Genomic DNA, 12,995 nt, shown 5'->3' on the forward strand with positions numbered 1-12,995 from the left:
ATTGGAAACATTGCACATCTGGTGATAAGGAACGGCATAGCACCTCCACCAAGTTGCAACTGGTGGAGGTGCATCCTAGAGAGTAACACATCTCTCTAGGATGTGTTACTCCTAGAGATGTGTTACTCCTAGAGAGAGTAACACATCACTTTGTGCATGGTTGTTCTCTGACTCCAAACAAGACAAACTCCGAATAATTTTTTTCTAAAGAACACATTGTGAATATTAAAACATATTAAAGGTACCAATCAGATTCCCAAAGACTGCATAAACCCCAATCTGTCAAAAATCCTTCTTTTAGGCCCAGGCTGTCAGATGGCACATTTACTACTTGGAAAAGAGAAGGTAGAGCTGTGACTAATTTGTATACTGATTGTTGCCTTGTGATTTGAGCAATTATCCTATTCATTCTCCAACAATTTATGCTTGGTCCCAAATCCCAAGCATCTGATATCCAAATTTGTTTCACATTTTCTGTATCCTCAAGTTATTTGCAAGAAGCATGGGCTAAAGATTTGCAGTCAGACATATCAATAGAACTATGGGAGCCATATCATGAGTCCAATCTTGTGCCATAAATTCTGGCTGTAGGTTAATCCTGTTCGAGGAAGTTTAGACTACACTATTCAAAAACTAAGTGGAGCAAAAATCTTTCCATCACCTTAGTGTGATAAGTGCAACTGTTTGGTCAACTGTTTGGTCCGCAGTTTTCAGATGGTTCTCCAAATGCTACTTAAAGGACATTCAACCCAGTTCAAAATTTTCCAATACTCAGATTCTCCATGGATAATCTGAACTTTACCTGTGAACTTCAAGTAAAGTTCACCTGAACTTTACCTGAAGTTCAGGTGAACTTCAGGTAAATCAGATTGCTAAATCAGATTGTGATTTAGCAATCACAATCTGCTATGGATTGTGATTGCTAATATTCTTATACTACAATCCTGGAGATTCAGCACTTCACCAAGCTTTCAAACCTGGCTCAGGGAAATAGGAAATGAAAGGTATTTGAAAGGACAAGCTGGACACGCATCATACACATGAAAAACGTGGGAGCCTTCCTGACTCATTGCCAAGTCGTCACACTAAAATTAGCATGAACCATTTCCTATGGCTTTTTTACTAGCTTGCGTCAGTTCAGCATCCATTTGTAGCTGATCTGCCAATGAACGCTGCACAGTCGCAAGAGGACCACGCCCCACGTTTCAGCAAAGACTACTTCATCTTCTTCCTGATTTTTATTGGCAGTTGGCAAAAACTGAGGTAGCATTAATGCCACATTATTAGTAGAGTGTGGTTCATGATTATCTATCTATCTATCTATCTATCTATCTATCTATCTATCTATCTATCTATCTATCTATCTATCTATCTATCTATCTATCTATCTATCTATCTATCTATCTATCTATAGAGAGAGAGAGAGAAAAAGAGAGAAAGCTGGACTCAAGAACAGCACAGAGGCTCTCATCCAGGCTGCACAGGAACAGGCCCTAAACACCAGAGCAATAGAGGCTCAGATCTACCACACCAGGCAAGACCCAAGGTGTAGGTTGTGCAAGGAGGACCCTGAGACAGTCCAGCACATAACAGCAGGGTGCAAGATGCTGGCAGGGAAAGCGTACATGGAACGACATAACGGCAGGCATAGTGTACAGGAACATCTGTGTGGAATATGGACTGGAAGCTGTGAGATAAAAGTGGGGAACACCCCCGAAGGTGGTGGAGAATGACCGAGCTAAGATCCTGTGGGACTTCCAGATTCAGACAGACAAAATGGTAATGGCAAACCAACCGGACATTGTGGTGGTGAATAAACAGAGGAAAGCCATTGTGGTGGATGTAGCAATACCAAGTGACTACAACATCAGGAAAAAGGAGCACGAGAAACTGGAGAAATACCAGGGCCTCAGGGAGGAACTGGAAAAGACCTGGAAGGTGAAGACCACAGTGGTGCCTGTCACCCCCAAACTGGAGCAGTGGCTAAAACAGATCCCAGGAACAACATCAGACATCTCAGTCCAGAAATGTGCAGTATTAGGCACAGCCAAGATACTGCGCAGAACCCTCAAGCTCCCAGGCCTCTGGTAGAGGACCCGAGCTCAGAGGATGAAACAAACCACCCACGGAGGGTGAGAAGGGAATTATATATGGGTGAGAAGGGAGAGAGGTAGAGGACCTGAACTCAGAGGATGAGAGATACCACCCGCGGAGGGAAAAGGGAATTTGTAGTTTTTATATATATGTGCGCCAGAGGAGTAGGCTCAAGTGGGTGTAGGGAGAGGGAAGTCTGGGCCTCCTTACTTAGGCTTTTACTCCTGTGACTCGACTGTGGATAAACGGAAAAAGATGGATGGATGGATGGATGGATGGATGGATGGATGGATGGATGGATGGATGGATGGATGGATGGATGGATGGATGGATGGATGGATGGATGGATGGATGGATGGATGGATGGATGGATGGATGGATGGATGGAATACAACATAGGTTATTATGAAAGGAAAATAACGTAAGTTTGAAAGTTGTAGAAATTTAGTTACTTGACAATATTGTAATGAAACTTTTATAATCTATGTAGAAACCCCTAGTTAGATCAAATGTAGGCACTGATTGTTTGTTGTGGAGATTTTAATACTATCAGTACATTGCAGGCTATCATTTTAAAAATCTCAGGTGATAAAATAAAGTCTTTTTTTAAGCACATTTCAACAAAAAGCTTTACATGATTAAAACAGTGGGGCAAAAACACAATCTTACGAAGTATTTTTGATCTAGTTTCTAGTGAAAATATCTTAGTACACTTTAAATAAAACAAAACTAACTGGTAAGTAACTTTTCAGCCAGATATAGGAGCTTGTTTTAAGTCAATAAGTCCTTAAAATTGATGAAATACTATTTGTTCCTTTGCAGATTGTTTCTCTTATAATATGGGAAAATTCTCTTGCTATAAATGTTTTATAAGTGCTTGTAAATAAAATGTTTGTTCAGTGCTTGGATGGTTTCTGAGTCACTTAGTGACATATTGTAGATCTGTGTATATGTGTAGTTATTGTAACTAATCTTATTTGTTATGATTTGAGCTAGCAGATTAAATATGTAATTTTAGCCTAAAACAATGTAAGTACTGTAGTGTAGTTATGCATGTCATGTACAAAATAGGAAAGTAGAAATAAAGACTTTCATGAGTAATTAAAATTGTAGTTTATTATCAATAGCAGGAAATCAAAAATAAAAATTAAGTGTAATTTAAATACATTACTAATATATTAATAGTATATTTAAAATATATTTTAAGTATATTAAATATATATTTTTAATATAATTCTGAGACTTATTACACTCAAAATATAATAATTATATCAAAATATAATAATAAAGCTCTGAACTATATTTAAAAAGTATACTTTAAGTACACTTGAAGTTGTTCCAAAAAAGTGCATATAGTATACTAAAATATACTATTAGTTGTAATTTAATACTATTTAAATACTTCTAAAGTATACTAAGCACAAAATTAGTTGTTCCAAAATAGTACAGTTTAAGTATATCGATAAAAGTATACTAAAGTATGTTAAAATTTAGTATACTAAAGTTTACTTTTTTTTCACCTGGGTACCTATCGACACAAAGTCCCTGTTCTTTAGTCAAGTCAGACTGTGGTTTTTATGTGTTTGTCATTGAACACTTTGACAAGGGCAGTTTTAGTCTTAGCACTGTGGTGAACATGGAAACTGGACTGAAAGATGTCAAAGCAGTTGGTCATTGTTAGGAAACTATTTGGGGGAGACGGCGGCAGGAGTTCGCCTTGATTATTATTATTACTGTTTATTATAATTTAACTGTTGAAGCACAACTTTTTACTGGAATGTTGGAGATTGGCCTGTAATTGTCCAGATTGTTTTTTTTTTGATAACTTCTGTTATTTGAGAGTTTGGACTTTTGGGTTACATGACTTCAATTAAGGTTAATTGAATCCAGTAAGGCTCATGAATACAAATGGTACCAAATTAGTATGACTCAAGTAGTTACACAGTTCTGAAATGATGAAGATGCTTGATCTGGAAAATGGATTATAGATACCAAGAGCATTGGGCAGCCCCAATCTGACTTCACAATATAATTTCCACAATCTGGATAAAAACAGAAAAAAATGTCTTTGAGTAATTATGAGTAATTATGAGTAATTGCTTTTTTACTCATAATTTTAAAAATCCAACAAAAAGCAAAAACCTTTAAATAATCTTCTAACCTCCAAATGTGCACCAGCAGAGATGTGACTAGGTAAATAGTTCAAACCATGGCAATAAAAAAACATAAATGAGTGTTATTGGATCAATAGTGTGTTCTGACGTGTGGGTGATTTCATGTGAGCAAACAGCACCCATCTCTCTAAAGTTGATTATACCTCATTAGGGAAGTAAGAGCCAGTAATTTCATTAAGATTTCAGGAAGTCAACAAAGCAACGCAGCTGGATATTTTGACCTCAAACTCAAAGTGTTGACACGGTAAACAATCACAACGGTAAAGTGCGAGTGAGCTCTGGAAGAAGGTCGATTCCTGATGTGGTATAAAAGGCACGACGGGCCCAGACTGGCAGTGTACACGTCGCATCTGGGTTTTGAAGCAGAACGAATCCAGGTGAGTTTGATTTCTTTTATTACATACACATTTTATATTATTGGGCTGCTTATGTTACCCAAAGGCTTTACTAAATAAAAGTTTGAAATTTGCAACAGGAAATAAGTAAAATGTTACTTTCACCTGAGTTGTTTTTCAGAAAGAAGGTAATGTTTCAATTCAAGCATTAGCCCAAAGTCTGCATGCAGAACCAATTTCAGCAAGATAACCAGTCAACATTTTTGAACAATATCATTGTGGCATTTTCTATTAAAATCACATTTCTATTAGCTGCCTTAGTTAATATTTTGTAAGGAGCAAGAAGTCTAAATCTAAGGAATAACACATTTTTACAAATATTCCAGCTGTTTTCATTTATATGCTATTAAAATAAGACATGGGGAAACAATGAGAAACATTTTGGTATTTTTGTGCTTTTTGTGCCTGTGAGGTTTTTAAAAAATGCTTTATTTCATATTTTTTACTTGTATACTTTAATTCTCCAGTCAATTCTTTCCTTCCACTTATATTTAAAGTTTGAATACTAACTTATTGCTTCTGAAGTCAGAAATTCCACATTTTAACAGCTTAAAAGTTTGTTAGTGTGATTCTATGCAAAATGTGATTAGGATTAATTAATGCAGAAACTTGACAAAACAAAATTTGCTTCACCCTCTGTGGTACATTGAAGTATGAAGCGTAAAATGAGCCGCAGTATTTAACTACCAAATAATGATTTCTTTATAGAGGAATTTTAGATGTGCTAGATAATAAATAAATACAATTTACAGATAGACTCAAATATCTTTGATAATTATATATTTTAAAAAAATTCAATAATTTATTAGAAATAAAATTTAGAATTTAATTTAAAGTTTAGATAATATGTGTTTATTGAATAATGGATCAATTTTGAAGAAACAGACCTCCAGTCAGTGGAGACTGCTATTGTTAAAAGGTTCTAAAGCAACTTGTTCTTCAGAACAAACCAGTCAGTAATCTAATGGTTTGGTGCAGAGCAACACAATGACATTTTTAACTAAAACTTTGCCAATGCAGACACAAGTTTAAACGTTTTAAAGGGGAATTTCAGGCAAAATCCGAGATAGAAAGCTAGAAATTTGTTCTTTTTAGAGCAGTTCTGATGTCCTAAATTGGCTAATTCAGAATCACGGGAGATGAGGTTTTACTTCAGTTTGCTGAGTGTCATGTCTTTGTAACCTGGTGCATATCTTTTCAGCCCTGTCAGATAACCTGTTAACTCTCTGCGAGGTGTAACTAGTTATTGTATCCATCAAAGGGTTTGATAAGTCAACATGTCTCCTCAGGACATCATTGTATTAATCCTCGTCATGATGCCATCTGTCAGCGTCACTCAGGCTTTCCTGCTGCTGGCTTTCCTCTACCTTACTCTCACCGCATCACTTCCTGTCAGGTACTGTTACATCAGCAGGATTCAAAGGAGTCAACTTAAGAGTATAAGTACATTCTTAATTCAACCTAACTGAATTAAGAGTGCATATCTGGACTGAAAAAACGGGTTTTCTGAGTGTATTGGTTGAAAGGTGTATTCTACTTGCAGGGATGAGGAAGAGGTAGAGGACTTCCTGACTGAAGTGAGTCAGCTGAGCACACCATGGTCTCTTCCAGGAACCTCAGCAGAAACTCTGCTTGAGGCCAGACTCAGGTGAGTGCTCAGAAGTCCCAGGCTGTAATGCGCAGGACCAAGGGTGTTTGACATGTTCTAAAAGCTATGTGTTGTTGCAAATAAAATAAAATATTCAGGTCCATTCAAAAATACTTTATTCATCCCAAAGGAAAATTAAATGTTGTCATAACTCATATCCTCCAAGTATCTTCAAAGAGTTGCTGTGGATGGTGACAATGTGGGCAGGAAGGATCTACGGTAGCAGTTAGTCTTGCAACTAATTTGAAGAAGCCTCTGACTGAAGACTGATGCTGTATGACAGTCTCATGGTTGTCATGACACTCTTAGCAACTCGGTTTCTGAGCGGCTAAGATGATATTCCACAGCAATGTTTTCTGTTTGGCGCTATTAGTTGCAAATCCATCTCAGTTGCTATTGCCTTTATAAGTCTGTGTCTGGCTGTATGGTTAGACATCTGGGCAGACAAATGTTGGAGTCGAGGATAATGTCCCTTCCTCTTATGAATGATGGAAAAGGTTGAATGTCGTAGTTCTCTCTCTGCTCTTTGGTCCTGGACTGCATCCAGGAAACCTGATTTTGAACTCCACTGGGATCTGGAGTAACACTGAGGATATTATCTGAGCTTGGAGATGTCAATTATCTGCTTCTGGTTGTACCTTGTTACAGTTATGCATGATAGCAATTGTCCAAACATGTGATATATCAATAAAAATAATTATGAACCAAAAAAAGAAGAAATAAAAACTATTGAAAAAAAACTACTTCACCTTTCTGGCACCATGAGCAGAACAACTCTAAGATTAAAAGAATAACCAAAAAAAAAAAAGAAGAATAAAAAATATTTTTAAAGTTTATTTAATTTTAAAAGATTTCAGAAATGTATGCTTAGCCTTCAGAGAATGTACATTTGTAGTTTATGTGTTTACTTCTACACATAATCATAATCTTATCTTGCTTTGATGAGATAAGTTTGATCTGTCCTCAGATACACTGTACTGAAATGGCCACTGTACATGCCAACAGAGACGAAAAGTAACTAGTTACATTTACTCAATTACATTTACTTCTAGGAGCAGCTTTACTGCACCATGCTTTTTTTTGAGTAATATCATTTTGAATTATCATTACTCTTACATCTTACATCTCTAGTTGCTTCCCTGAACTAGCATGTTCTAACTAAAGATGCACAAGACACAGACAGTTCTCTTTAAAATGAGACTTCTTGGTTCTATACAGGCTTCATCATTCTGTTTCTATCCATTGAGCATGCTGTGCCATTTCAGGTTCTATATGCAATTATATAAGTACCAGATTCAAAAGTTTTATTTTATGAAAAAGAAATCCTTTTATTTCGCTTGACATATTAAACTTATGCTATATTAATTTTTTTAGTTTTAGTTTTTAAAATAGCAGGATTTGTATATAACTTTAAAAAATTCTTTGATTACATATTTTATTAATCAGATAAGTACTTTTCAGCAGCCTTTTCTCTATTTTTTCTTTACTTTTACTTAAGCCATCTTTTGGATACATACTTTTTACTACTTGAGAAAAATGTCTTGAAATAGTGCTACTCTTACTCTTACTTAAGCACAGTTTGGTGACTTTACCCATCTCTGTATGTGTTTGTGTTCCAGGCAGCTGTCTGCAGGTTTGAATCGCAGGAGGCAGCTGGGAGATATCGAGTTCTCCAACAGATATGCAGAGTTCTTGCGGTCTAAAGCCAAACACACAACCATCTGTGCCTTCTTGCGCCGCATGCAAGGAGTCAAGAAAAGGTGAAATGCAATATGCAAACCAACACAACAGTTGCACCTGCAATTTTTCAACCACCACAGGAAATTTTTGTATAGACAAAATATTCAAATTAGTGGCAATAAAACTAATCAAACAAGAACGATTGAAATAGCTCAGTAAAAGTGGATTCAACACAAAATTCTATTTTTAGAAACTAAAGCAGTCTCAAAATGATTCAACCCCTTTATGATAAGCATCTTTGGCACTTGGTAGAGGACCATTTTCCTGCTTGTGAACTGCTGCAGCCATAAAATATGGTTTTTAGATTAATGAGTTTCAAATCTTCACCAGATATTTTAAGTTGACTTTAAGTCATGCGATTCTGATAGCCATCCCTTTTTATGTTAGTTCATTCACTTATTCTAATATCTTGAAGGTTTTCTGCAACTTTGCTTTGGAAGGGTTTGCAAAGGATATTTGCTCTGCTGGAAAAACCAATGTTGTTCAAGCTTCACCTTCCTCACAAACAACAGGACCTTTTCTTCCAGGGTTTCCTGATACTCGATTGAATCCATGTGACCTTAGACAGACTGTCAGTTTGCAAGGCCACAGCAAGCAAACAAATCAGCCCTATAAGATAACAGGGACACACCTTTGCTTCCCTGTAATCATGGAGTTCTGTTCAGTGTACGCCTCATCTTTTTTTCTCATAAAATAAAACCTTGGATTTATTTATATAGATGTTAGCGAATCTGAGCTGATTGTCTTTTGGGTAAGTTGTGCAGATATGGAGTCTTTCAGTGTATAGAATGTGACTTACTTTGGATTCACCAGATGACAGGAGACTTTTACAAGCTCCCTCTTTCTGCCACCAGGTGGCATAGCCTTTTCTTGTTTCTTGTTTTCTCCCACCAGACAGACTGGCGACCTGTCCAGGGTGACCCCGCCTCTCGCCCGGAACGTTAGCTGGAGATAGGAACCAGCAACCCTCCTGACTCCACTAAGGGACAAGGGTGTAAGAAAATGGATGGATAGATAGAGGTTTTCTCCCGCCAACCGAGATATATTTTCTGGACTTTTTGGTAAATTCTTTTGACTTAGCCATATTTCAAAATCCCAATGAAATCTCCCCATCAACAGGCCAGGGGACCCATGGAGATTTCTGTGGATTTGCTATCAGAACCTGGAAAAATGCTGAAAGGAAACTGCATATACATATTTCCTCGATTATTTCATTGTTACATCCTGACTAGTGTGGAAGAGCACACACTGAGTTTTAGTGTGTAGGCTCCTTTGGTCCATGAGGCTCCAGCGAATCTGTAGGGTTCCATCTCAAGAACACCTAACGCAACCTAGGAAGCCCTCTCTGACACTTGTGAGGTTTGAGAGAGGGGACCTGAAGTTTCAACACAGAGCAGATAAGTTGAAAAGTTGAAAAGTTTCTGTTTTCTGGTGGATAAATGGGTCAGTGGCCACTGACAATTCAGGGAACAGCAGAAAACTCAGTGAGTTTCTGTGAGGATCCAGCTGGATGTGCAACTCCTGATTCAGTTTCTTAGAAACAGAAGAGCTGATGGGCTCTCGGGCGAGAGAGCAATGATGTCACTGTGGGTAAAAGATTAACTAGGGCAGGTAGCTTTGATAAGATGGAGCAGGAAAACTTTGGCAACAGACAGGATAGTCGGACAGGCAGGGGTCATACACAAGAAGGATTGGTGGTCATGGGGAACCAGCTTCTGTTCAGAGAGCAGAAGATGGTGAGGTATGTATCTGATAAGGGCAGAACAGGGCAGGTCAAATCCAGGAGACAAGAACATGATCAAGATCAGGCAGGCAAGGAAACCTTTAAAGTTTCAGAGAGAGGACCTGAAGACTTCAGATCCCAAAAAGCAGGAGAGCTGTACCTGAAGGCAGGTGAAAAGGTGCAACAGACAATATGAGCAGGCAGAGGGGCCAGTATCATAACATCACTTGATTCACAAATGTGAGTTCTTAGGTTAATCACTTTGAGACTGCAGTCTGAAAGAAGGATACATTTTCTGTAAGACTGTAGGCAATTGTAGGCGACAATGGCAGGAGTTCATCCTGTGGGTTGCCGGTTTGAACCTCTGCTCCATCTCAGTCTTTGTGTCCCTGGACAAGACACTTCACCCACCTTATCAGAGGCTGCTGACCACCACCAGGCTGGCAGACGTAGCCTTAATAAAGTACTAAACAAATACAGGCCATGTACCATTTATTTCATTTAACAATGTACTGCTGTGTAATTTGCTTATTACAAATTACACAACACAATTTGGGATTTTGCCAATAAATCTACCTTTAATGAGGCCTGGATAATTGTAGGTACAACTCTACTGAACACACAGAATAAAACCTAATAAAACGGACTGTCTGGTATGAGCAGGTCAACAACTTAAGGAAGTAACTTTGACAATCGCCATTTATAGATACAGTAAAGTCATCTGCACTGTTATCAAAAGTTAGACAGATAAGAAGAAAATAAAACGTATAAATGTCAGCAGACTTTGCCCCACTGATTATCGTCACAGTTTCTGTTACACTCAATGTTTCCTACTCAAGTTTCAAATTAAAAGCCTCAGAAAATAATGAGATGATCAGAGCTATTTTACAAAACAAACCTAACTCACGATTTTATTTTTTTTCACAGTGGTGTTGGAGGAGATGTGGAAAAAGTGAACCAGCTGCTCAAACAGTACATGTGCCCTTCTGTTTACAACAATTGGCCGACTGACCTGTAGAGGGCACTAGGCAGAGCCAGAGAGATTTAAGCTTTTTACATGGACAAACATGTTTATTAAAGTGATATAGAAATCTGCTACTGTTGTACTTCATGTAGAAACAAATATGTTTGCTATTAAAATGTGTCTAAAGATCATTTTGTAAGATGATTCACTCACATTTTGAAATATTTTGTTGTGTGCTTCAAGCAGAGGCTTATAAGGCACAAGGATCATTTTAGTGAAGTCTAAAATGACAAGAAAAAAAACCTGAAATATAATTAATGCCAAAGCTTGCTTTAAAAGTATGTTGTACAAATACTTTGTTACTTAAAATAGTAATTTTAAGTTTCTGTGAGGATACTTAAAATAGTAATTTTAAGTAACAAAGTAAAACTATAAAAAAAATTTATGAGAAAAAGTGCTTTATAAAGAAGGTAGAAGCATTACAAAATAATTACAACAAAAATAAAAAACAAAGACCAAGCTGAATTATTTTTAAACACAAATTCAATATTGTATTTGTGTGCAGGACCTATTAGTGGGCAGGCAAGACAGTCCTGTCCACAAAGTAGGTGGAGAACAGAGCCTTCAGGTATCCCATGCATCAGATCAGTAGGTTTGTAAAACTTAAGAAGTCAGAAGAATTTTATTGTTATTGTCACAAAGACAACCAAATTGCAGTTTCAGTTACAACCATCCATCACGCAACAACACGAGGGGGGTTAGATGGGGGACAGTTGACTGAGGCCTCGCAGCCCGACAGGTGCACCCCTTGCAAAGGTGTCTAGGTGAGATCTAAACCACGCTAAAACAGATCCAGAGATCCCCAACAAACCTTTAACAACGATGGTGGATCAAGAGCTAATGGCTGCTGAAAGGTTGAAAGTAAAACACTGCAGGAAAAACTCCACTAGTGTCTGCAGCCACCATGTAATCTCAGTTGGTTGGAACAGTAACAAACCGACTCCAACAAATAAGAAAAAACCCACAGAAGATAGAAAACCATTAAGGTGAAGTATCGATACTGCAGAAAAACACAACAGGTATTTAAAATTAAAAAATCATTCATTTCAGTACAGCAGCACCTACGGTATTCAGAGATGCATTGTGGTTAAAAGCAGTGGTGCAACTACACATTATTCAGGTGGATGCGAAAACATAGATCGGCGAACCGAGGGAAGGAACGTCAGGGTGAAGGAGCGACGCTCACTCAGACCAGGATTTGATAATCTCTCTGCAAGGAGGATGCATGGACTGCTGTAAGATGAGTTTCAGATGGTCTCTGGCTCAACCCAACAAAACTGATTTCTTTGTAAATCACCAAAGGAGGCAAAAGTGTAAGCTGGTTCTCCATCAGTAGGGGTTCTCAGAACCTGGTAGACAATTGGGTTCAAGAGTGGCTTGATTTTATGATGACTTCTAACACTGTGATTACGAAGGTAAAACTCCTTTATAGCCTGATCATAACTCTCCTTTCTACGCCCTGCAACCTGAGCACAATGAACAGCCACAATTATTTCATCCTGGTGCTTGGCCAACAGGTTCTCAACCTCATCTGTCATAGGGTTCTTAATGCAAGCCAACAAAAAGTCTACAGGCAGCTGAGGTTCACAGCCAAACAGGATAGAAACAAAGAGTAGAAACAAAAATAGAAACTTTGTTGAAAGGTAGTCCCGTAACACAAAGGCACTTGTGGAGGACAAGAAGTCCAGTCCCATTTCTGAGACATTGGTAAAATGTGCAGCTGGTTATGAAGAGTTACATGCAACTGCTCAATATAATTCATTTCAACTGTTTAGTTGAACTGCATTTCCTGCAGCGCAACTCAACCACATGCTCCAAAAATAAGTACATGACCTTTCCACCCCATACAAGCGAGAGAGCTATTGAATGAACAAAGCCCATGAATGGAGCTTGACACACCAGACCTGAAGAACCAACTCAGTCAGCAAAACCTGGGGAATGATGGGTAGGTGGCATACATTCACTAAATATGTCAGCAATTACAGGAACATTTTCCATCCCATTCCATGATGGTTCCAACATTGCAACAATCTCTTTTGGCAATAATCCACAAAGATGACTCATAAAACTTCTAAACCTTGATGTTACATTTTTAGCAACTTGGCAATGCCGACACTCTGGAGCAAACTGTTTAATATCAGTAAACATTCCAGGCCTATAAGAGAGTCAGAACTTCCTTCTTGAGAACTGATGGCAA

This window comes from Poecilia reticulata, chromosome 6 (assembly GCF_904066995.2).
Source record: "Poecilia reticulata chromosome 6, P_reticulata-male-v2, whole genome shotgun sequence".
Taxonomy (NCBI): Eukaryota; Metazoa; Chordata; class Actinopteri; order Cyprinodontiformes; family Poeciliidae; genus Poecilia; species Poecilia reticulata.